The sequence below is a fragment of the Acanthochromis polyacanthus genome, chromosome 20 (assembly GCF_021347895.1).
Source record: "Acanthochromis polyacanthus isolate Apoly-LR-REF ecotype Palm Island chromosome 20, KAUST_Apoly_ChrSc, whole genome shotgun sequence".
Taxonomy (NCBI): Eukaryota; Metazoa; Chordata; class Actinopteri; family Pomacentridae; genus Acanthochromis; species Acanthochromis polyacanthus.
The window spans coordinates 21,070,968-21,097,569 of record NC_067132.1 but is presented as its reverse complement, the minus strand read 5'-3'; the positions used below and the strand labels follow the sequence as shown (position 1 = coordinate 21,097,569).

The following is a 26,602-nucleotide window of genomic DNA, read 5'->3' as shown; positions in this document are numbered from 1 at the left end:
GTGATGCTTTTATAATATTAGGACTTTATGAGGGCTTTGAAACGTCCAAGCTGACACCAACGCGTACACACAGGGCAATACTGTGTGCTAACAAAAACACAGCCGCGCATGCACATGCACATGCACATGCACATGCACATGCACATGCACATGCACAACAACGCTTGATGATGTCATTTGTATAATCTGATGGAATCTGGGCCAGCTTTGACGAGGAGGCAGCCGGAGGGATGAGCAGTCACTGTCATAATGATTTTGGTGTGTAGGAGGAGAGGTATGGGGAAAAGAGGAACGTATGTGCACGTCCGTGTGTGTGCGCTTTGCATCGGGAAAGGGTGCCACTTAATAGATGCAATTCTCTTGCTAATTCACCGCTGTGTTTTTGCTTTATATGCAGGTTGCGACAAACAAAATGTACTGATGCGTGAGTCATTATACCTTGTATTGCCGTAATTTATGCGGTCACTTAAATCAAAACAAAGTGGTTCTGTTCCATGTGCGCCATTAAGCCATTAGTCATTTATATTTGGCTGAACCGAACAGGTAAAGAGAGGAAAATGTTTTAAATAAGAGATAAAGGGGAAAAAGGAGGAAATCATCATTATTACAGTGCATTTGAAGCACTGTTAAAATGCAGCTGAGTTTGGTAAATGCTACAGTTAACTACTCTCACGTACACCCAGTTGTAATAAATGGCAGATTTGCTTTAGGCAAAAACTCAGACATTCCATAATTTTCACTGCACTCGCCCTTTAAATGTTAGCATTACGTTTGGAATCTCCCAAATGCCAGACAATTTAAGGCATTGTCGTCACGCAGCCTGATGGGGGAAAAAAAATAGAAATCTTGCTTTTGGTTGCAAGCCACAAAATAAATTCTTGGAACTAATCCTGTAAAAACTACACCAGGCATTTAGACATTTAATTAGGCTTTTTACTCACTGCCAAACATTAATTATGATAGTTTTATACTCATGATAGGCAAAAAGGGAAACAGAGTAGTTGAATGTTTACTCAGCAAATGAAGACGCTGAGTGCTGTGAAAGATTTGCACAGCGAGACAGCACAGTCGCCATGGCAAAAAAACTAACCATATCTAGCATTTTTACAATAACGTGTGAAAAATTGGCCGACAGAAATACAGCTAGTAATGGAATAGCTAACAATCAATGTGTCTATTGATTTATACACAGGCCCAACAGAAGCCAGACCACACTGGAGTGATGTGTCAACATGTTCTGATTGCCCCAAAGCAAATGTCAATAGAGAATGATTAACTGACTGCTGTGTATGAGTGCAGGGAAGAGGATAGATATTTTACAGTTCTGGTCAGAAAATCGTTGTTTATTTTACAATTAGCTACATCGCAGGGTCGAATTTACACAGTTGTGTGATGATTCCTGTCCTCCATCTGTTTTCAATATCTGAAAATGGTTACATTACTTTAGTAGACTAATATCTGATGGGCGCTTTTATTTTGGAGATGTGGATGAAGCAAGATTTGGTCACAACATTTTGCTTGTTTAACATTACAACTGTTGATTTCTGTTTTGGTTCCAGATAGAAGGTGGTCTTCCATCTTCCACTTTTATTGTTTTGCGTTATTTCTTTGTAGTATTTACTCACAGAGTCAGAACCAAACAGTTCAATGCAGTATTTGTCTATGTTCTTGTTTCTAATTCTGAAGATCATACTCTGTCATATGTAGTGTTTTTGGACATACAGTCAGCATTTCCGTGGATGTTTAATGGTTTACATAATCATTAGCGTGGATCTGTGTTTCTGTACATGCAGGAATGTGTATTAAGCCAGTGTTTATAGTAATCCTGAACACATATGCTCCTGTGACAGCAGCGAGTGGACATACTGTATGTCCTTTGTAAGGAGGTGGAGTAACTCCTGCTTGTCAGTGTGGTTCTGCTGTCTGCTGGCCTCCCTGCACCAGGTCCTCCTCAGGTGATGACACTTACTCTGGGTCCTGTCTGATGATATAACCGCGGCACTCAATGCCAACTATAACCTCGGCCCATCTTCACTCCTCTCCCAGATATTCTGGCACAGCTGGCCGCATGCAGAGAGACTAGCACATATCCTTTTGGAAAATCGAGTCTTTAAAATTTAAGTGCAGTCAAGCACATCCATGTTTACTTAGAATGAAAAGGCACTTAAAACTTACAGAAAGGCAGTCTTTAAGATTTCACTCAGTACCTGATGTGCATATAATGAAGGCTTCCACTGATGACTATATTCGTTGTTGTTAATCTGCAGATTATTTACACTTAATTTATGGGTCAGTGTATGAAAGGATTACAGTTTTCTAGAACAGAGTGATCTGTCCACTTAACGCTACATTTAATTGGCTCATTACTTAGGTACTTATACTACACTCAACTCCACTTCTCCACTCCTCTTCAATGGCTGTGTGAAGTTGCTGGATATTGGTGGGAACTGGTACATGCTGTCGTATACGCCGATCCAGAGCATCCCAAACATGCTCAATGGGTGACATGTCCGGTGAGTATGCTGGCCATGCAAGAACTGGGACGTTTTCAGCTTCCAAGAATTTTGTGCAGATCCTTGCAACATGGGGCCGTGCATTATCCTGCTGCAACATGAGGTGATGTTCTTGGATGTATGGCACAACAATGGGCCTCAGGATCTCGTCACGGTATCTCAGTGCATTCAAAATGTCATCAATAAAATTCTTTGGTTATGCAAACCGATTGTTTCAGCAGCTGTCCGAGTGGCTGGTCTCAGACCATCTTGGAGGTGAACATGCTGGATGTGGAGGTCCTGGGCTGGTGTGGTTACACGTGATCTACGGTCGTTAGGCTGGTTGGATGTACTGCCAAATTCTCTGAAACGCCTTTGGAGACGGCTTATGGTAGAGAAATGAACATTCAATACACGAGCAGCAGCTCTGGTTGACATTCCTGCTGTCAGCATGCCAATTGCACGCTCCCTCAAATCTTGCCACATCTGTGGCATTGTGCTGTGTGATAAAACTGCACCTTTCAGAGTGTCCTTTTATTGTGGGCAGTCTAAGGCACACCTGTGCACTAATCATGGTGTCTAATCAGCATCTTGATATGGCACACCTGTGAGGTGGGATGGATTATCTCGGCAAAGGAGAAGTGCTCACTATCACAGATTTAGACAGATTTGTGAACAATATTTGAGAGAAATTATGATATTGTGTATGTGGAAAAAGTTTTAGATCTTTGAGTTCATCTCATAAAAAATGGGAGCAAAAACAAAAGTGTTGCATTTATATTTTTGTTGAGTGTAATTTCCTGCACTGCTGAAACATAGAAAAGCAGCAGTTCTTCAAATATCCGATCAAACTATGCAAAAATAACATATCTGTGTCCTCTTGTGTCCAAGTGAGCATCGGATATCACACATGACAGACAGACAGAGACATAAACCCCACCCTTCATGGACACGATTACAGTTACATGCACTTATTGTGAGTAGAATATGTATGCGTGCACGCACCAGGTTGTGTAGTATTCTGTCTAAGCCTTATTTTGTTCAGCATGTGTAATCCCCTTAAATTCCCCACTGATAGCCTGACTACCTTCACTTCAGATTAGCTGAGGTAGAGATCAAGGAGTGCTGCTCTCACCGGGACATAGGACGACACTGAGGAGACACATGGTTCCTTCTAATGAAGCCGGCTTCTTGAAAAACAGAAGTTCCAAATCTGCTCTAGAAATAATGTTCATAAGGTCTGTGATGTGATGTTTGTAATCCTACTTTGCACACGTCCTGTGCATCAGCATTCACTAACCCACACATCTGTTTTCATCCATGAATGCAACCCCTCATGTGATATCCATATAATGTAATACACTTGATTTATTTCCTCACAGAAATGTAATTTTCATATCACAAAACCACAGTAATACAGGGCTCCTGAATAGAAATCTGTCTCTTTAAGAGCCCCGAACATCTTTCATTCCGATGAGCTATGCTTTCTTTTCAATAGGCCATCTTCTTATGTAAGTGCAATCCCATGCTGCATTAATTGTGTAACTCACAGACTGTTGTGAACAATTACACACTAGGTAACAAGTTAATGGGAGATCGCATATAGTGTGTACACACAGATTTAATGACTTTATACGCTTCTTATGGGCTTGGCTAAGAGAGTGAGCGACTGTCAGCCAGATGGAGGAGGGAGTGTTTCGTCTGCAGGTCTGTGTTTTGGTCTCTGCACACAAAATGTGAGTGTTTATATGACTTTCTTGGCCACGCTTGTGTGGACGACATCTTTTATTTATCCGGCTGGATTGGCTGGATGCAACAAAGGTTCAGGAGCTGTCAAAGCAGCGCAAGCTTCTGTGAATTTTAAAAAGGGGTGGTTGGGCTAATGAGACTCGGCAATGGCGGAACATTAGACCTGCACAGGGTCAGGTGTTTTTTTTCTCATCTGTGGTTAGATAACTTTTGGTTTTGTAATTTAATTATTTTTAGATTTCATGTCACAAGTCACAGCCTCTAAATTGATTAACTGCTGACTGGATGTCAATGAGTCTGACTCTGAAGAAAGTCTTCACAGTTGGCAAGTAATAGGAGCTTTAAACTCAGCAAAGCTCCTACTGTTAAAATATTGATTTAAGAACTTATGTCTCTTCTGCAGATAGAAAAAGAAAAGATACTCCTCATGGGCAGCATTTATTGCTCATGTGAGGCAACTGGTGAAGATCCTGCCTGGTTCCTTATGCTGGTATGACAATTTTGCATTAGTAGGGTGGGGTGAGTGTACTGAGATAAATCAATAAGAAAAGATAAATTATAGAGGCACACTTGCGCTTTTCATGTCTTCTGAAGTTTGTACAATTATCTCAACCCTAGACTGTGTGGATTAAATGTAGAATTAAGTGGATTTGTTGCAGAGATGCATTGAGAACAAACTGTGGAGTGCTGTGAAGTGATACAGAGTTGAAAAACAAGTGAGAATCAAGAAGCAATTATAGATCTTTTTTTTCCTTTTTAATTAATATGCTGTAAATATTATGAAAGATGTAGAAAGAGACAGCTAAAATTAATCTGTGAGAACTTCAACTGGTTTAGCAACTGTTTTAATCCAAACATTTACATGATGAAAAGAGCACATTTCTTTTTGAAAAATGCTTTTATTTACTTCTTCAAAAGTGATCAATACCATACACTAATAATAATGGTATCTGATTTAGTGACAAGAAAGGAAATAAGCGTATTTGTTGGATTATGTAGTACAATTCCTTTTGCCTGATAGGTTCCATCCTATCAGCCACTCTAAGGAACAGTAGAAAACATACACTTTGTGTTGGCTCAGTATTTGTGTTCACAGAAGTACAGTACAGTGCACAGTACAACTGCAGCTGGGATGGTGACTGTCCAGTGGTGCATTGGGGCAGAATAACATTAAGGTTCAAACGAGCTGAATGAAGTCTAAGAGTTATCTGAGTAATGTGGAGCAGGAGCATGAACATAGCGCCCGAAGCCAGATGAGCTACTGTACAAGGACGTGTGCAGAGTAGTGCAAAATTATGCAAACAATGTTGCATAATTATGACAGTTTATCACAGTGAGCGAACGGATCTTAATGTTTTATTTATCTGCTTACATGGCAGTGGTGTGCTGTTCACTTTTTATCTCAGCCACGCATCGGTCAAGTTCAGATATCCCATTATTCATGGTAATGCATTATCCTGAATGGATGCTTGGCTTGATGATTGTTGTTTTTCTAATAACACTGAATCTGCTATTGTTGATGAATCACCTGCAAAAACAGGTCGAAATACTTGCTGTGAAAAAAGCCCGTTGTAACTTCACCTAATTAACTGCAGTGTTGTCTAGTTTCAGCCAAAACCAAACAATAGCATTATATTGTTTGCAGATAAATACCTTATCAGCCCTTTGCAGCAAATTATTATTACAGCAGCGACAATAATAGTCAAGAACCCACATCGAACACTGAACATAAAGCATATCCGGCATTATTTTGTAATATGCAATGCGCAAAAAGACCTGCGCTAAAACAATAACTTGCACGTCCAAAATCTCAAAATAACATAGAACAGAAAAAAAAAATCCTTTTAAGTTGTGATTAATGAAGCTGTCAACTTGATGGTCTGAAAGTTCCTCCCTTTGCAATCCACATCGAAGAAAGAAACCGCAGCACCACTTCATGAAGTTGAACCATTAAAGTCACGCACAGTAATCATATGGTGTTGAAAAGTAATTATCCTTTTGCACATTTTTGGGAAATAATGCAAAAACAAACAGAGGTTTCCATTCCTGATTGGATATCCCCCTACCTCAAGAAGCAATTAAAGGTGCACTGTTACTGGGAAGTAATGATCACGGCCACTTATTTCTTCATGTTACAAAATTATTTAAATTATATTGTTCAATATCTTATTTAATCCACACACCTCAAGTAAAAAACATGTAATTATCTTAACTCACATAATTTTAAATATGTATTTGAACTCCTCTGAAATCAATGTAAGCTACCCTTGTTTCAGCATGAACTATATTCATTGCATTGTAATTGTTGAACATCAACTTAAATGCATTTCGGCTCCTACAGTACAATCTTACAATTCATAATCTAGTATGTGCAACATGCATGGAAATAAACATTTAGATCTCTAGCACATGTAGTACGGCAAGACAAGATCTTATTCCTGCCCATTAAACAGTCTGATAACAGCTAATAGAAAGTACCTTCTGTAGTGTTCAGAGTACTGCAGTACATCAAGATTTCTACTGCATTAGTGTCCCTGTTACAGAGGTGAGTGAGGCAAGTTATCTCCAATCTGTCACTTCAAAATGCATGTAGTAAATACACTGAATTAACAATTATTGATTGTCTAGCTGCCAATTTGTTGTTTTAATCGATTATTTTGGACGCTGTTGCACAAATCCGTCAATAACTAATAATGAAAAGCAGCAGTAGAGACTCTTTATTGTTACAGAAAGAATGAAGTATCATCTATATCTTCACCTGCCAGAAATGATAGTCAGCTGCTCGCACCTGTGTGTCCTATAACGCTGATATACTTATGATAATGCCATAAACATGAGATGCTCTTGTCAGCTTTATAGCACTGTTATTTCCTTCTTTTGGCAGATGAGTCGATTAGGTTTGGGTTGTAAAGGTGAGGGAGAGACAGGCTCCAAAACCAGTGGATCCTTGAGAAACAATGAGTGGGCATCACCAGGGCATGCTCGTCTTTATTAGACTGTATTCAGGCAGGAGAGCTGTCTCAGAGAAATGTGATTACACGCTTCCAAGTACTTGAGCCAAACAAATTAAAGCTATTCTGTAAGAGTTCCATCTCATGACAGTGAAAAAACAAACTGTGCTTTGAACAAACACTCATTATTTTCCTTTCTCATTGGTCATGTGCCCTTTCAAAATTGTTAAAGATTACAGACGTTTGGCTTTCTCCAAATCTGGACCACATCTCTCCTGCGAACTGCACACAAACCTCGCTTTGTCTCCAACTTTCTCTCTCTTTTATTTATCAGCCTAATCTGTTGCTTCCTCTTTTGGTCCTCTGAGCTGCACGATGCTTCCGTCTCTCAGCTGTAAGTCATCCAGCTGACAGGTCGAGATGCTCATTCAGTCCCACTTTACTTGCTGTGGACGACACGAGGGTTGTTCTCGCTGCCTCTCTAACCCTCTCCACTCCATGTGAGGGTTTAACAGTGTGTGTTATGATAGGTTCTGCTTGCCGCCCTACGCTGTAGATAGAGCTTAGCACGCTTACTGGCTCAGTAATGGGATATCTGCTCCCTTCAGATTGGTGTGTTTGTATGAGACCTGCCTGCTTGCCGTTCTCTTTCTCCTTCTGTCAGCCAATCAGTGCATTGAAAACTGGCTGCAACATAGAGTTATGTAACCTTAAAAAACAGTTCTAGTCAAGAATATCAGGAAATTATGCTGAGAATGTTGTGGTTATGCAAGCAGTTTTTCTTTTATTAAATTCAAAGGATTTACTGTTTTGCAAATACTAACCACTCCCTCTCAAGTTAAGTTTGGAGTATAAAGGGAAAAAAATGGTTAAATAAGCAGCTACTGCCAATGAGGGACATTTTGTTTTATATTTTCGGTTATTCCTCTTGATAACCCAGCCCGGGAGAGACATCCCAGAATTAATTTTTGTTTTGCTCTTTTTGCTCCAGCAAGACCATAATTAGATGAAGTTGAAAATACTTCAAATAAGCTGTACAGCTCCTTCACATGGACATGAATCATCAGTACAGTACATTTGACTGATGAAATCACTCCTCGATATATGGTTGCTGTTATTGTTTGCCTTTGATTTTTAACGGAACATCAAAACCTTGAAATGAAACCACCAACACCACAGTTTCTCAGTAATTTAGAGGCAAAAAATACAGCAGGAGCCACATATTCAAACTGTGCTTAATTGGCTTTTCTCGTCACACCAGAAAGATAAAGAGTCACATTATTACCTTCTGCAAACATTTGCTGACTGCCTTTATTTTTACTCTCATACAACAACTAAGACACTTAACTAGTTAGTTTTTCAGTACTTTCAAAGCCTGTTGAGGAGCTTCAACCTCAAGTTCATGTGTTCCTACTAATGACATAAAAGTTTGAAAATATATGACCCATATATACTTTAGTTTTTCAAAAAGGATCCAAAACAGTAGATTTTAGAAAATGTTCGAAAGCAGAGTAAACAGTGAAGTTTAGGAGAATTGATCTCAGTGGAAACAAGGCTTACTAGTTTAAACGAGCTATTACAAGTCTGTGAATATTGTCAGAGAAAATTTTCTACTTACAACTGACTGCTCAAAGATTTAGCAATCACTAAAACCCAGTATTGCAAAGCCTGCATTGTGATATCCAACCCCTCATCTCGCAGTGCCAGCAGCTACATTTAACCGCCCCACATTGTTAATGAGATTTTTAAAACGAAGGAGTTTATATTCTGGAAAGTTGTACTATCACACTTGTCATCTCCTTCTTCCCTTTCTCCTCCTCCACTGTCTCCAGCTCTCTGCAGAACATCCATCCTGAGCTTTGTGCTTGCGTCTACATGAGGCATATAATGCTTTTTTGGTGGTGCGCACGTGACAGAGGAACGTAATATGCACATTTCTGCACAATATGCATTATAAGGCTTAAATGAGAAAAGGACAAAAGGGAGACTATCACGGAGAGATAAAGGAAGAGCTGACAAAGGGAGGCTAATCAGGGTGAAGAAAAAGTAGCATCACACCGCCACCATCTCACTCATCATTGCCATTCCCATTTCCCCCCGGTCTTTTCAAAGAACCGTAAAGCGTTCAGCTGTGGGGCAGATATAAACACTTTAAGTCCGATTCAGAATCAATGTAACACTGACTGTCTGTTAAAATAAAAGAAAGAAAAAACTCATAACTGTGGTCTTTCACTCCTCCTGGCTGGTGTCCAGGACTTTCAATCAATTCTTTCACAGCGAGAACTCGGAAAGAAATTGAATTAGGTCTTGGGCGTTGAACCACAGTTTCTTAATTGGCACAGGATTAGTTCACATTGATTTGGCCTGATTGGAGTCCCTAGCTTGTGTTTCCGCTTAATCACTGAGCACACCCTTCTCTTGAACCACTATTTGCATGCACCCTTTCCCTCAGCTCATGCCAATCATTTACAGCCCATGGCAGTCTTGGGAATTTGCATGAAATCGCTGGCTTGTACTGTTGCTGCTTATGTTTTTTTCTTTTTTTTTTACCGTTTGCTTCTTTCTGCCGCTTCACATACCATCCTGCGTTAATCGCATTTCTTGGTGTTATTATCGCGGCAGTGTCTTGTTACAGTGCAGCAGGAAAGGGCCGATGCTCTGCCGGGTCCAGAAAATTGCCCTCTAGTTACAGAAAATGTTCTGATAGATCACTGCTGTTATTCTGACTGAGCGGCGGAGAGCGATGGAGTGAGAGGAGGGAAAGATGGAGAGAGATTGTCTCCCGGGGAGGGAAATAAAGTGAGGACAGGACAGAACACCGATTATGCATGAGAGAGAACAAAAGAATGGAAGAGAGTGGAAAAAATATCACAAATAAGGTTGTGAGAGCAATATGCTTGGAAAGGGAGCAGCAGGGAGAAGATAAGGGAGACAGTTATGAATGGAGAGGCAGAGATGGAATGGAGCACACTCTCTGCTTCTTCCTCTAAAAGCTCAGAACTTGAAGGGAAGCAACCCCATTGAATTTATTTAAAAAAAAATACAATCAGACTGTATTCTATTTTTTGCAGAATTGCGTAAATAGACAACGTTTCGGTGCCTTGACGTTCAAGTTCGTCTATACCTCGATTCATGATATGATTGAACCGTCATAGACGATAGGGAGAAGTGTGGAAGGGTCGTGCACGTATTTGCATTCAGGATGTGTCACCTACTCACTGCAATGATTGGATTTGATTATAGGGTCTCTGACGCACTACAGATGGGCATTTCTAGGTGGGTAATCTCATCCTCTCAGGCTGGCGTCACACAAGAGAGAAGGCCTAAGTGAGCCCACAAGTTTTGACTTGGATAAAGAGATATGTGTGTTTTTTTTCAAATATTTAATTCAATCAGGATTGTCAGAGGTAGGTGGGAGGATTTTTTATCGCCTGCTCTTGCCTGTATGATTCATTATTTTGTGCATTTTCTTGATCTCTCATTAGCTAGGTTAACAGTATGGTATTGTTAGTAAATGGTGGAAATATTGTACATGTCTGAGGGAGGATGAAAGCAGAAGGCAGCTAGTAGGAGGGCTTATCTCAGCCATCTGACTGTAAGGTGGAAAACTGTATAGATGAATTCCAAAGATTCTTAATACGATTCTATAGATGGCACATTGGAATTCACTCTGCTTTCAGGCTTAGTAACATTCACACAGTCAGACATAATGCGCCATATGTCGGCTTTATTCCTTCACTACATTCACACTACAGGACTTCAATCTCGGTGCCAATTTCGCCGCTCACATCTGATTACTTTGGCTGCCGTTCATATGTATTTTAAGGCTGTAGCCCATATTGTGCTCTAATGTAAGCAGACAGTGATGTCAAAAAGATAAATGTGCATAGTGAGACAGTGACAAAAGATCTAATAATACATGTTTATACCTTCAGCACGCTTCTCCTGCTCTGTGGAACTGGTAACCCTGAAGGGAATCAATTATAGGGTTTAATTCTATCAGCATCAACAAAACTCCTACACGCTGTTTTGCCTTCTTTCTAGGGTTGTGCTCGGTTTTTCTCGCAGGTTGAGAATTTATCGGTGATCAACTGATCTGTGCGCTGGTGGGAGCTTCTTCAGATTTGGTTTTATAAGTCAAATCACATTTCTTTATGTGATATAACCCCAAATTGCAATTTTTCCTCATAGGGATTCACAGTCATATATTCACCAAGATCTGCTCTTAGAATCAAGAATTAGATAAGGAAAGCTTTGGAAAACCCACTTTTTCAAATGTACTTATTTCACTTTTGAAAGGGAAAACTTCTTGCATAAATTCACTGCTGTGCTGCAGGATCCAATTTTAGTAAAATATTGGTGTGTCAGAATGTAGAAAGCCACATCAGTTTCATGTTTTGTTGTTCATTCATTTAAAAAGATGCCCTAGTGCAGTGTGACAAAAATATCCTCCAGTTGCACCGTGAACCTTCCGAAGAGCTCATCAGGGATAATACATTCATAGTAACTAAGCTTGTATCTCGTAAGTCACACAACTAAACCATCCAGCTTGATTTGACAGGAAGGAATCATTACAAACGCTCATTTAATCCTTCATATGTGCATCCTTCTGTGCATCTACACGTCTTCGTACATACTCAAGCACCTGCTTTTTAATAAACGACTACCTGTCATCGGTGTGCGCTTCTCACATTGCAGCACTGAGAATTCATTAAGTGTGCCCTTTGGAAGTCTAACCAGCCAGGTGGGGTGCCGTCAACCCCCCTTGCCTCTGAATCACACCCAGCATTTCACTTGCAAATACTGTACTCTTCTCAGTGCCCTTGTAAAAACCCCCAGAAAATCGCACATCACCAACATTCACAGTCAAACATTCCACACATGCAGCCATGGTTCACATTTTTGGTTTTCTTGTGCGGTGCAAAAAAATTTAACCTACATCACTGGACAGTAGTGTTACATTTCTGTGTAACCCACTGGCCTAGAAATATTTTTATACACACCTTAAAAAGTTGTCTGAGGAGCAGGAATAAAGACTGTCGCTGTGACCTCAGATGGGTATCTGGTTAGTTTAATCGCCCGTGATTTATTCAAAATCTGGAATTATTTTAATCACACAGAGATTTGGGTGGTTTTTCAGTCGGATTAGCATATGTTTTTCTGCTGATAGATGAGATTCTGCAAGTTCACATCTGACTCCACGTGTTCTTCCTTCCGCTGTGTATTGCACCGGCGTGGCCCTGAAGAATTGAAGGAATGCTGCTATATGTTTGTAGCTGACTAGCTTTGCAGCGATGGGATAAGCCCTAATAGGAAAAGGTGGGTCAGAATGGGCCAAGGCTTGAACTGATAGTTTCCTGGCCAATGTCAGTTCAAAGTGACCTGAGACGGTCTTACTGAGTCATCACTAGTTTATGTGTAAGTGTGTGTGGAGGGAGGAGGGGTTAGAGGCTCTTGTGGGCTGGCAAAGCTAAATCTAAATCCTCCCTCTTTTCTGTCAATAATTCTTAGCTTTTTCACAGCCCCTCTAATCCTCTTTCTGACGCGTCTCACCTCTATTTATCACCAGAGTGCCTGCATGCTTCGAACAATCAGAAAGAAGTGCCCTCACAGTCCATTTGTATGTGCATGCATAAGTGTGACTTTCAGGCTGCACTGATGTTGATCCTTAACTAGATAAGGGTCCTCGCCAGTGCGTGTTTGTGTTTTTTTTTTGGTTTTTTTTTCTGTCTGCTGGCTGATAAGAAATCACACAACATCCTCTTGAGTTGCTGTTATGAGCTCTTGCTCCGCAAATTCCGTCTTTGTGCAAAATAAGCATCAACATCAGATCTGTGTGAAGTGGTGCTGCTGTGAAAATGTAATACAGCACAGAGACAATCACTGCTGAAGTTTGAATAATGGCTGTGTTTAATGGATCTGTGCTACACCAGAGATAGAGATTATGCATCATGCTGGCCAGGCAGGCAGCCTGCACGATGCTGCTGCTGCTGCTGCTGCTGCTGCTGCTGACTCAGTGCAAGCATAGCTGGGGCTTGGGGGGTTAATGCAGCAGGGCCACCGGCTGATCCACAGTCCATTCTCATCTGCCAAAACTTCAAAGGATGCCCCGACAGAGTCTAAATCGCCATCTCCTCCGGTCCAGGCTCTGCAGAACACTTCCCCTCCCCCTCAGTGCACAGGTCAAACTCTGCCTCATCTTTTATGTATCACTTACCCCATTGATTGTGCTCTAAGAGATTCATGAATACAGAGGGACCTATTTCCGTATCATACTCCAGCATATGAGGGCTTTTTTTCTTTTTTGCAGGAGGGGAAATATTTCCCCCATTTGTTCACTTCTCATTTTATTTCCTCTCATTTTTTGCCGTGTTTCTGTTTCTATTCCCCCGTCGTTTTCTCTCCCCTGCAGTATCTCCTCGTGTATCTCTCAGTGTGCCTCGCTCTCCCCACTTCCACTTATTTTGCATGGAAGGTCATAGTCTTTTCCGTTTTTGACAGACCTGTTTTTTTTTTTTTGTTGCTGTTTATTGTTGCACAGATGAATTATTCAGATTGCAGGTAACAAGCACAATGAAATGGAGGGCTGCAGTTTACTTACAGGAAGATTGCAGGACAGTTCTGCAAATCAAACCATTAATTTGAATTTGAGAATACAATAAAGATGAGCCCATTCGTATTTTTGTTGTGCGTGTAAGTTTTCAAATGGTCTTCAGGTCTGCTATTCTTTCACTGCTTGCTTCCACCGTGAGCAGTGGCATTGTAGCTCTAAAAACTGTATTAGCATGCCAATGGCGTGTCTGATAGATTCATTTATGTTCATCCCTTAGTTGTTTATTCATTCATGAATACATATGTTGATCCATTTTTAACAAGTCCGCCACCGCTCTCCCCCATCCCACTGTTTCTGTACCTGTGTTTAAGTGATGTGTGTGTTATGCACCCCAGCAGAGTGTGAAATTGAAATTCTCCCCTGAAGAGGTGACATGATTTACAGAGTGGAGAGGATGCAGGAGATGTAAAATCTCATCTTTTACTTAAGTTGTTGTCATTTTTCATTTTTGGACTCAAACGTTGTCGATTTTGAAGATGGTTTTATCGCCATTACCGCTATTGATGCCGCCACAATATTCATGCAGAAGGATGCTACTGTGTTATATAAAATGAGGAAAGTATTGGATTTGTTATTCAGCATTTTTCCTTTTATTGACATCATTATTTGTTCATAGATACACTACTTTGGCCACCACTCAATCAGCTGTCTGTTTGTTTACATGTCACAACTAATAGATTATTAATACAGAGGAATACATGTAAAGAAAGTTCTCTTTTTAAATAAAGATGTGATAAACATAGATAAACAAAGGCATTTCAAATAAGTTCTGAATGCCAAATATTGTTTCTTAACCTCCTTGATTGCTAATAATCAGTATCAATATTGGCGTGGAGAAAAACATACAGGTGGAAACGGATAATTTCCCTCCTTAAATATTGTTCCCACTCAATGCATGACCTTTTATCCAGTCTGAGAGGTTTAGAAGAAGTGAAGGTCTCTATCATTCTTCAATGTAACAAGCACCTTAGACAGATTTTGATGAAATATCTAAATTCTAGCACATTGGAACACATGAATTGTGACTGGAACTCTTTAAAACCAAGATTTTATTAGTCTCATTTAGGATCAGACTTAAAAAAAATGAGATAAAACCAACTAGAAAAGTGAGCATGACAAAGCAATTCAGGTGACATTTTTCAACTTTGCTTGACACTAGCATAACATCTAATGGTTAAAATCCTCTGTCACGCAAAAAAAAAAAGCAGTTTGAAGGTAGAGTGTGTGATTCTGGAGAAAGATTAGTATTATTTAGCATATTTACATTCAGATTTATCGGTCCTCTCGCTCTTACTGCCCCCTTTCATAATGACTTGGGTAGGAGCATCAAATTGACAGAGCCACGGCTGTGTATGAACACCTGATTATTTTTGTCACACAGAACAAATAGCTGGGAGACTGTGAGGAGATATTTGCTCGATTTGACAAAAGGTGTATTGGTTTAGAATGACTGGCTTTACCTTTAACATCAGCCGAGGTGGCATTTATAACAGTGCTTGCAATTTTGTCTTCAAAGCGTCAACTTGTGCACCATTTGGTCCTCAGCTCCTTTAACACGGGTTTCAAAACAGCAAGGCAAAACAGGGTTACACTTCCTTTCACATTCCGAACACAGATTTTTGTTGACACCTACTTAGAACCAGGCCAGGGATTGATTTTGGAGATAAAAGCTTGACAAATGTCAGAAGATAAAAAGATGTCAAACTGTCACTTCGATGCAACCTTCTATTTATAAGGAAATGAAGTTTGTTTGTTTGTTTGATGGGGTTTATTTTATGATTTTTTTTATTATTCCGCACTAACTTTGCATGAAATTTACATTAGTTTTTGGTATCCCTACATCCTTGTCATTTGAAAAGGACCTGAAGCCCCCCTGGAGTATTGTTGCCCTCCCTCTGACCTGGATGAGTGTGTATGTGTGTGTGCAACCTGTCCCAACCAAATCCCACCTGGCGAGAGTCGGACAGACCACCATCTGTTCCATGACCTCACACTGAACTACCTGCCACCTCCTCTTCATCACCTTCATGAGATATTAGGAAATCAATGCTTCCTAGAAACCTAATTTGCAAGGAGGTGGTTTATTCTTAACAGCATAATAATGAATCGGTTGGTGGGTTATTTTAAGGAGTAATTATATAAGATGAATCTCAGAGCTGGATGTTTCTTATATAAGCATTTTAAAAAAAATCCCAAACAAGATGCTATGCTTTAGGAAATGGGAGAAGAGGGTAGGTGATCTGCTCATTCTGCTTGTCAATAGTAAGAGTCACTGCTCTGAGACAACGACTGATTTCACCCTCTCTCAAAACACCTCAAGGTCTTAACACGGCACATTTAAATAAGCGCAAATAGGCTTAAAAAGAATTCTGCACATCCCCTCCCTCCTTTCGTGCTCTTTCCCTGAAATGCAGCTTCCCAAAAGACGGGGTTTAGGATCAAAACCAACATGTTGGCGCTGTGGTTTTACAGCCAAACAAAGTGGGGCTTAGCTGATTATGCTCAAAGACATTTTAATGTCTTTTAATCCGTGCAACCTGGTCAATGAGGAACAAAGTTTTCTTCTCAGGTCTACTTAAAAGTAGGATGGGTTTGCTTTTTTTCTCCCTTTTTCTTTTTTGAAGATTTGTGTTTTGCACCAACCCCCAGCATCTCACAAGTAATGAAATGCAGTGAGGTCTAAAGTGTGTCTGGGAAAAAGAGCAGAGAGCAACAGCACAGCATGACCACGTGACACATGGACCAGCATATTAGCCACCAGGGCACCATAGGGGTGCTTTGATATGTTGTGATGAATTCTCAGCCGCCGACTCTGTCTTTATTCACTTCTAGGTGGAGAAATGAGCACACACAGGCAACAACGAGTGTGGAATTAAGCACAGGAGAGAAAAGATGCCGAAGATGAAACAATAAAAAAGGTGAGTTACGCTCCTTGTTCATTCCTTGTTGGATCATTATATTGCCTACGGTGCTGCTCTAAGTAGCTTTGGATGCAACTTTATTGATGCAGAGGTCAGTCACTGCTTACATAGTGGGTTGAGCTGAGGTAAAGCTGTTTCAAGAAAGACCTTGACATACATAATAACTCAGCTGAAACTGCCGTCTGAATGCTGTCAGTTTTCACACCTGCACACACGTAATTCACCTTACGACCTTTCCAATGCATCCTCCCGTGCACCAGATATAACCTTTCTGTGCATCCTAAGTGGAAACACATCCGTCAAGGTTGACAGCCTACCATCAGCGGCAGCAGAAATGAGACATAAACGCAACACAGAGAGTGACAGCAGCACGGTGAATGGCAGGGAAAAAAAGGGGACGTCGAAAAGTTGCCGAGACAAGATGAGCAGATAAAAGGGAGAAAAAAAGGGGGGCTTTCACTGATGCTGTTTGGATGAAAATGTTTTTTTTCTCTTTGTGTAATGAAAAACTGGTGACAGGGCAGATGGCCGTGGCGAGATAAACGGTTAAAAAAGTGTGTAAAAATGCTTAATCTCACGTAAAAGTGCTGAACATGTTTACTCTGTCAGGCATAAGCCTTAGCACTTTAGCAATGTTGTGCAGACGGCAAATAGAGAGGAGGGCAAAGGCTTTCATAGGACACAAATACAAACATTAATACTAGCATTCTAACTTGATACAAGCATCATTTTACTACTTCTACTTGGTGATGGATACCCTGTCATACACTGGTAATCCATCCTGTACATGTTCCCTTTTTGTAGCCGAAGCTTGTGTGCCTCATGGATTTCTATTATATCCAAGTCACAGCAACAAGCATCTCATTTTCCCAAAAAAGTACATATCAACCAGGCAAAACTGAGATACCAGCCAGCAATGGAGAGAGCATTTTCTAATGAAAATCTCTTACTCCTACACAAGACTTTTTATTATTTAGTCTGTAGCTGATATAAGAATTAAAAATATTTTAAAAAGTTAATGTAAACCCATAGACGGAATGAAATATGTTGAATCTGTAATCATATGGACATTTATGTGGTTTAAAAGTTTAGATTTTACCAGTATGTATTCATCAGACATAGCAAAAGGTATGTCAGTGTGTACACAAATAGACAGATTTATGCACTTAGCTACCCTTGTTTATAATGCAATGCACAGAGTTTACAGTCACAAGCCTTCCTACCCTTTCACATTTGCACACTTTATAGTGTTGTAAATCTAATTTAGGTGTCTACAATGTGTGAATACGCTGCTCTGAAGGTGAACTGGATGTACAGTCAGACAGACATGCGAACAAAGAGTTTACAGTCTGTGCCTGAAGCCATTCTGGTGCTGAACCCAAGGCACTGACAATGGCTCGTCTTAGGAGCTCTTGGTCTGCAGGGAGGTGTAGACCAAAGCTAGAGTGTGTAGACAAGCCTCTGAAAGAACTATCACGAACCACGAACAGTGGAGAGATTCATCCTGTTTTCTTTAATGAATATTGACACCTGCCTGGCAGTTGACAGGAGTTCAGCGGTAGCAAACTGAATGGATTGGAGAGGCATTAGGAAGCTGCGCACCTGCTTACATAAGATCCTCCAATTCACTCAGGACAAAGGCCAAGCAATGAGGTTCAGTGACTACTATGGCATAGATCAGGTCAAGGGTATAAAGCCATTACTAGAGCTTTGAGCATTCCCAGGAGCACATTGGCCTCAATAATTGAAAATAGAAAAAGACTGGAACCACCAGGACTCTTCATAGAATTGGCCATCTGGACAAACTGATTAACTGAGAGTAGAAGGAAAAACATTCTTTGGGCTGATGACTCAAAAACTGACCTCGTTCGGGCAGAACTCCAAGCATCATGTTTCCGAGAACACCAGGCTCTGCTCATTGTCTGGCTTCCCAACAGTGAAGCATGGAGGTGGCAGCGTCATGCTATGCTGGTGCCTCTCAGCAGCAGGGGCACTGGGAGGCTGATCAGAAATGAGAGATGGATTATTGCAGCCAAATGCACAGAGGTCCTTGAAGAAACCCTGCTCTAGAGTGCAGCGACCTAAGACTGGAGGAACGGTTCACCTCTCAATATGATACTGCATCAATGCATACGGCCAAGACAAGGCTGGAGAAGCTCCAAGACAAATCTGTGGCTGTCCTTGATTGGCCCAACCTAAGCCCAGACTTCAACCTCACAGAACCCCCATGGAGTCACCTGAAGACGGCAGATCACAGACGCCTCTCATCTAATCTGGCAGAGTTTGAGAGGATCTGCCAGGTAGAATGGGATGACCTGCCTGAATCCAGCTGTGCAAAGCTTGTAGAGACCTGCCAAAGAAGACACGAATCTGTGACTGCTGCCAATAAAATGAATGAGAGAGGTTAATATTTTCTACTACATTTGCAGACATTTCTAAAAAATATCTTTTGCTCTGTCATAATGGGCTATTGAGTGTAAATTGATTGAGAAAAAAAATAACATTTTTTTTCATTTAATTAAATTTACCACACTATAAAGAGTGCAAAAAGTGAAGTGGTTTGAATATTTTCTGAAGTGCTGCACACACTTGAGGGAAATAATGCAGAAAAAAATGACCTTTCTTTCTGAATTTGAACATTTTTCAAGAGTAAAAGAGTATGTTCATGTTATTAAAGCAGCTGCAGCTGAATAAGAAAAGAAATAGTGCAACGTCATTGAGTGGTTAATATATAATCACGCATGGGATCCCATCTCTGGCTCTGCTCTTGCACACTTGCCAACCCTGAACCCGAAGGCTTGGGGCCACTGCCAAAAAGCTGGTTTACAGCAAGCACAGCTTACCATTTGAAAGCATATCATTGCATTGGCTTGGGTCATCATCTAAGGCTGTTTGAAAGGAAGTAATGTTCTTTACCAACAGACTCTAAGCCAATGTGTTGTGTATCCCAGGGATGCTGGGAGAGGGAGGGAAGGACGCTGCAGCCAGTGGAATGAATGTTTTGATGGCTGAAGCTGTATCACAGAATTCTTGCTGTGCAGCCACACTCCTCAATTTAACAATTTTTCAAATACTAAAATCTTGATTTTTATCCTGTTCGAGCCACATTTTTTGGTTTCCAAGATCAAGCAGCTTTCTGTGGAGTGTGTTTGCGGAGATTAGGTAGCAAATGAGTGCGTAATTAGGGACTATCAGATGAGGTAAATCTTGGCCAGTGGGAGGAGAGCCATGACGCCGATACTGGCAATCACAGCTGAACAGAACGGACACTGGGGGTTGGGAATAGGGAGTAGATAGAGGCTGAGTTCTCAAATATTGGAGAGGGGTTGTAGGTGAGGTGGAGAGGAAAGCAATGAGAATCAAGGGAGAGTGTTTGGGGGTAAATGGCTGGACATCCAGATGGATATTGCATACACTGCTGACAGCGTGGAAACGTGTGAGATCTTCTCCTCATGTCACATTCACTCAGGGGTGCTTGTCAGTGTTACTCACAGATTAACAGTAAGCAGCCCGGACTGCTGCTCTGATGCAAGGTGTTGTGATTCATTTCTTCTTTCTTTGCACTGCAGGCAAAGATGAGGTTGTGAGAATACACATTGGCATAAGTAGGTTGCAGTGGATGATACTAGTTCCAAGGCTGCCAGTGTTGTGGAACCATTGTTGATGTGATTGTTAAGTGAATCAGCAACAGCGACTCAATTTTACGGGTAATAACTGCAAACGTGAAAAATGACATTTAGGTTGTAGTATTGAAAACATTTATTAAGCTCACAGCGAGTCTTTGCTTTGTGCTTTTTATGATTAAAGTAGTAATGAGGCTTGAATATATTTTAATACGGAACACTAACATCCCGCTTCAACTCTTCAAGGATCCTGAGTCCATTAAATCATAACAACTCATTTGCAAACTTTGATGAAGTCTTTTTTCAACCTTTCAAAAATTTGTTTAAGATTATATCTCTCTTTTATTTCTTCAGAAATACGACTTCTTAACCATGCCTGTGACAACATCTCCTATCCAGAGAGTTCATGTTATTTAATGCCGTGTGTGTCAAATCAGTGTACCAGTGTACGTTGGAGGATGTTATCTGTGTGTACCTGATCAAATTATGAAATAGGGAGCTAATTTGACTTGCTCAATGAGCGGCACATTTCACAGTTCATTGGGGCTGTTCATAAAACACTCAACAGCAAATCACCTTTAACACTTAGTGCTTTGTTTCCGATTTAAACACTTAGCTGTACAAGGGCAATGGAAGAAATACATGAATATAGTAGCACGCTGTAAAAAAACAGCTTAATGACAGAATAGGATAATTTACTCCCAAAATGACATACGTGACTATTTGCAAATGAGGTTGAAGACTGACAAAGTTCACATTTGGAGGCGGTGGCACAAGTGAGTCATATAACTTTGATCCAGTTTTAGGTCCTGTATAGGGCTATTATTTTTAGGCATATTTGAATCAGTTTTGTAAATTATAGCTTTAATTTTCTGTCAAAATTTGGCTTGATTTAGCCAATTAATCTACCTGGTGATCATGGTTTGAGTTTAAATAGGCTCCTTCTTCATTCTCTTGGCTACCACGGTGACATTTCCCATCACATGTTGAAGCAGCAAGTGTCGATCGCTTTGCTTTTTTAAAACCTTTCAGAGATTTTACTGACACTTATGTACCAAGAGGTCACCTACGTAAGTATCGACCATTTTAACACCCTTAAACAAGATCAGACTGACAAAAAAACACAACAGTGACATTTTAAACACAAATTTCATCCACTACACAGAATCCATTAAAATGCAATTTCCTCTTAGTCGTAGCAAGTGAACTTTTCAGTCAGATACGACTACCATTGACCTGTGTCCTTTTAATATTCCATGGAAACCCTCCTGATAGTAGCTTTATCTGTAATAGCATGTAAAGCGTAACCCCTCACATACTAATTTACCACCAGAAAACAAACTGAGCAGAATATTCTTAACAGTTTAGATTGATTTTTGTTGAAGCAAGTAGAGGAAAATCACTCATTTGTGTGAAGGCAGACGCTTGTTTCCAGCTTGACGAGGGAGGTTTTATATACAGCAACACTGATTTCATTGACCTTGGATGCACAAATAACTTGTGAAGTATTAAACCGAGAGTTATCTTGCTTTTAGGATATTGGCTCATATAATTTTGTCTGGCCAGCTAGATTGGATCATAAACAAAGGAGAAATAATTAGGGGCAGACATGCATCTGTGCTGCAGTAGCTTTGTGGTGCAGCATCTCTGTCACGTCTCTCCGTCTCTTGATGTCTTTCTATTTTTTTCCTCTGTCCTCTTGGTTTTTAATGCATTGTTATTTTGTGTAGATGTGGCTGAAGGTCTGCCCCGAATGACATGACAGGTTGACCGCAGCTACTAGCTCTGGGAGCAGCCGGCCATTGAATTCTGCTGAGGGAAACAGTCTCTGTAATCTGAGTTTAGCAACAGGACCTCAGTCTTGAGTCTTTGATGGACTCTGGCTAAGCTCAGCTTGACAGGAGACATAACAAGAGTCCATTCTGATCACTTAAGCCTCGCAGATTCCATTTCAGTGGGAATTTACGTGCCCTCTTAGTGTCACCAAGTTTTAATGCGAGGTCAGCTGGGAGCTAGCTGCTAGCCGTCGGCTCGCAGCACTCACCTGGTCTGACACCTGCTCTCTGTGCAGGCAGCATGTTTGGTTGAGGATCAAATCTCCACAGTGTGCAGGGAGAGCTGGAACAATGCCTCCCAGCCTCAGTGTGTGTGTGTCCAGCGTAGGGTCGTATCTGTATTTGTGATTGCTTGCCTTGTGTATGTGTGTGTGTGTCGCATTGGATATGTGTCCACCAGCGCTCATGCGAGAAGACAGTGGGTTAGACTCCCCCTCTCCACGCTCTCCTCTTGCTCAGTTGGACCTCACTCCCAGATCTGTCAAGCATCTGTTGACGTGCCCTCGATGTGACATGCCACCCACAGCAACAACGGAAGACGCACAAATCGTCTAGCTTTTCCTTTTCTCTCATCGTTTTACGCAGCTAGCTCCGATAACCAGGCTACAACCTCTGACCCTGGGAGTTAAGCAGATAGCCTTGCATGAGCCTTAGAGGTGGAGTCAAGGTAATCTCATCAAATGGCTTCGGTTGGTTGTCAGCTCATTATGTGAAGAAAAAAAAACTGCTAAAGTCCTATTCTTGCAGGTTTATTGACTTTTTTCCTGCATGCTTTATTATTTTCTGAGCTATTTTACTGTAGAAATATATGCAAATCGCAGCTCATTACAACTCACTGACACATATGCAAAATGTAATATTTATACAGCACATTATCCAATAAAAGTTTCATAATCTGTATGATAGTGGATATTTAGTAGGTATTTAGACTGTGTTAGCTAAAAGCATATTATCACATTAGCTGTATGGACTTAAGGTCAGCTCTGTTTCCTGACATGTAATTAACTGTGGAGGCAGTTGCTTGAAATCACCTGACACTGTGGACGCCTCTGGCAGTAGTTTGAAGCTAATGTTGCCTGACAGTGGCAAGTGACTATACTGTGTATACTGTACAATCAAAGTGCATAACCTGATTTTCACTGCAGCGAATGTAGGTCTGCTTTTTCATGTACAAATGCTCTCACAATGTGAATGCAAATCAGGGTGCATCGGATTGTAGGTTGACAGAAAGAGAATTTTTTTTAAAACAAATGTAATGTGGGACGAGCAGTTAGCTGAGCATATATACAGTGTGTTTCGTAGAGTTTAATTATCCATGTTCAGTTTATATTCAAGCGACTGCATAAGTGGAAATAGTAGTTATAATAAAGTGGCAACTCTTATTTTCAGCTGCAAGCGTGTGAACACAGCAGAAATGCCACAAGGAAGAAACAGTTGAGAGCTTTACACTGACATTAGCAGCATTAGCAACTTTTTTTTTACATGTGGGTCATGGCTGCAATTGATGGATGAGGGAACAATGTGTTATATAGCACATGCACAGAGATGCACACACGCAGACTCTGACGCACCAGCCTTCGATTTAGTTATCACTGTCTAAACCCTATGCTGCATCTATGTAGTCCAGAATTGGGCGCCCTAGATTTTATAGCTCTTAAGAGAGAATATAAACAAGTATATTATTATTATTCTGTGTGAGGAATGATGGAAATGTGCACCTCCAAACATAGGCAGATGCTTTTTTACCTTTATGAGTTTGAGTGTTGGCAGGCTCAGAATAGCTTTCTGAATGCCCCACTTTGAGGGGAGTTGCGATAAAATGCATATTAAGCAAAAGAAATGAGGCACTTTATTTAGAGGCCATATAGATACAAGATTAAAAATATATATTGTGTGCAAATATAGTGCAAAATCAGAAACAATAAGGGAATAATTTCAGAATTTGGAAGTATATGCAATGTGTTACACCTACCACTCTTGCATTTATGGATGACATTTTAGGGTGTTAGTAAACTAATAGGCCCTAAGTAGCCACCAGAACAGCTTGTGCCTCTTTGATTCTGCATCTGTAACTCGACTCTGGAGCACCAATTTTTCCATTTTCTTTTGATGTTTTGATGACAGCGGTGGAAAGTGCAGTCTAAATGAAATAGGGGCGAGTGCAGTGTTCCTCTGTGCTTTAATATTTTTACACCACATTTTTCAGAAAGTATAAATAGTCCATAACTATCGCTGTCACCAATCAGAATGTCTAACCTCTAAAAAATAAATAAGCCCATGGGTTTAATCATTTTTCACAGTTTTTCCTGGAAGCCCTGTGGGGACATGAAGATATAAAGCATAAGAAATGGCGACTCCTGTTGCCGTCCACACACATGATCCCAAAGCGGTTGGTACATATGAGTTCTCATTAGCCGGGATGAAAACACATTGTTTTCCACAAGAAAATCCATTTGTTTCCATGGTGACGCTGTCCTCCCTTGTTCAATTTCCTTGCCTGCTTTTTATGAATAGCTTTATTGGGTTTTATTAAAAAAAAGGGAGAAAGGAGAAAGAAAATAGTAATTTCTCACACTCTGTAATATCAAGGTTGTTGGAGGTAGATTATTTGGAAACGCTCAAAGTGACCTTTTATTTATATAGCCTTATTATCCTCTAAAAATGACTTTTGGGTTATAATCTCACATCCTTGATCAGTTATTCCTTGTGCATGGAACTCTCTTGTTGTTTTTTTCTCTTGCTCATTTTTATCTGTAATTGAAAACAGGAAAATTAACTTTGAAAAATGTAACCTTAAACTTAGATAAAGAAAATCCTAAATCAGTGGATGTAAAGTTGTAGTCACCTAGGATTTTTCAATTCCTAATGGTCTTGTTTGTCAAATCAGCTCTGCTCCCTACAAATGCAATTCCTATACAACTATTTTTTATTCTCAATTACATTTTCAAGGAAGCTTATTTTCTCTTGGATTATGTTTCTTTGTGAATAATTACAAATACATCTGTAAGCAACATATTTTTACCATTTATTTTATTGCTTTATTGTTGCTTGATTTGAGCTAGGCAATTACATATCAGATAAGGCATGACTGATCACGCTGGTAACCCAGAAAGAGGAAAAGAAGCTCGAAGAAGGGTCATAATTTAGCCCAAACCATGATATGTTGGCACAAAATATCTTAGATTTCTTTCAAAACACAATGAGAATAAAGTTTAAGTCTCTAGTAAAGCAAACAGTTTTCCTAAATTCCTACATTTGATGTTGGCAAAGAGAAAAACTAAAGTTTGCTCATAAAAAAGAGCATATTTTAGAAATTCCCATTGCTAGTGTCAGACAATTTAAGACTTAATATTCTATTTTATCCCATTAGATCAGTTTTGTTTTATAAGAATTGACTCCCAAAACAGGTACTGGAACAACTAGTACAGGATAAATAAATTAGATGATTAAATACCAATCTAAAGTGAAATATTGCTGTACTTTAACAGGGTTTTGGTGTCACACTGGTAAAATAAGAATTGAACTCATTGCTCTGACAGATCATATGACTGCCTCACTAAAAGAGTTTAACTGTAAATATACCCTTTAGAAAGAAAAGAACAGACAGGAGCTGCCATCACTGTCCTTGATTTACGCAGTATACACATGATGGATTCAACCTTAAGCCATACAATAGCAATCTCAGTGAAGTCATGGCCTTTTGTTATGGAGTCAAAGCCACGTGTCAGAGCAACTCAATTCAATCTTTTTCCTTTAAAGATCAAGGGATTCCCGAATGAGTACATTCTGTTTTATGAAAAAAAGGGGAGGAAGGATGCTTTTCAGCATTGCAACCCTACAGCACTCTCTTGTCTTCATATTATATCACAGCTGTAAGGTAGCAGCAGTTAAATAGAAAGACAACACTACTACAATTGTGCATTATATGAGATGTAAATTTAGTATTGAGTGGTTTTCTTGGAAATGAGCATAATAAGATTCCAGTTAAACGTTTTCCTCTTTGGTCTGTCATGGAGATATAAATGGAAAACAGTAGAACAGGAGGCAAATCAGCATATCAGAAATGACACATGAAAGAATTACACAGAAATGCACTCTCAGAAGCCACACTCGGTGACGTAACATCAAAATGACCTTTTGAATCCCATGCTTGGTTGCCTCCACTGCTGCGTTTTTGTACACAAGCCTGCGCTGTTGAAGTTTCTCCGAAGGAGCGTTGAGAGCCTCAGTGACAGCTCTGCCTGAGACAAACAACGCCAGGCTTTCTCTAGACTTAATGCCTTTGTTAATTTGTTTACCTTGATCAAATAGACCTCATCACTGGAGGAATTTGTCTCCAGAATGTGCTCGGTGGGTCCTGAGTTATAACTCAACACAGTCGCTCCATTTGTCAGCGAGAGCCCCGACAGTCAGCCTAA

At 40.3% G+C, this 26,602-nt stretch overlaps 1 protein-coding gene across 3 annotated transcripts in view; it reads left to right on the top strand.

The window, feature by feature from the left end:
• The window catches only part of dlgap1b (discs, large (Drosophila) homolog-associated protein 1b), a 98,951-nt gene that overhangs the window by 19,147 nt on the left and 53,202 nt on the right, over positions 1-26,602 (top strand). For all 3 annotated transcript variants that reach the window (XM_022207042.2, XM_022207026.2, XM_051940358.1), the window contains exon 2: positions 16,638-16,723. The gene's annotated coding sequence lies outside the window, so the exon portion shown is untranslated. The remainder of the gene's footprint in view (positions 1-16,637; positions 16,724-26,602) is intronic.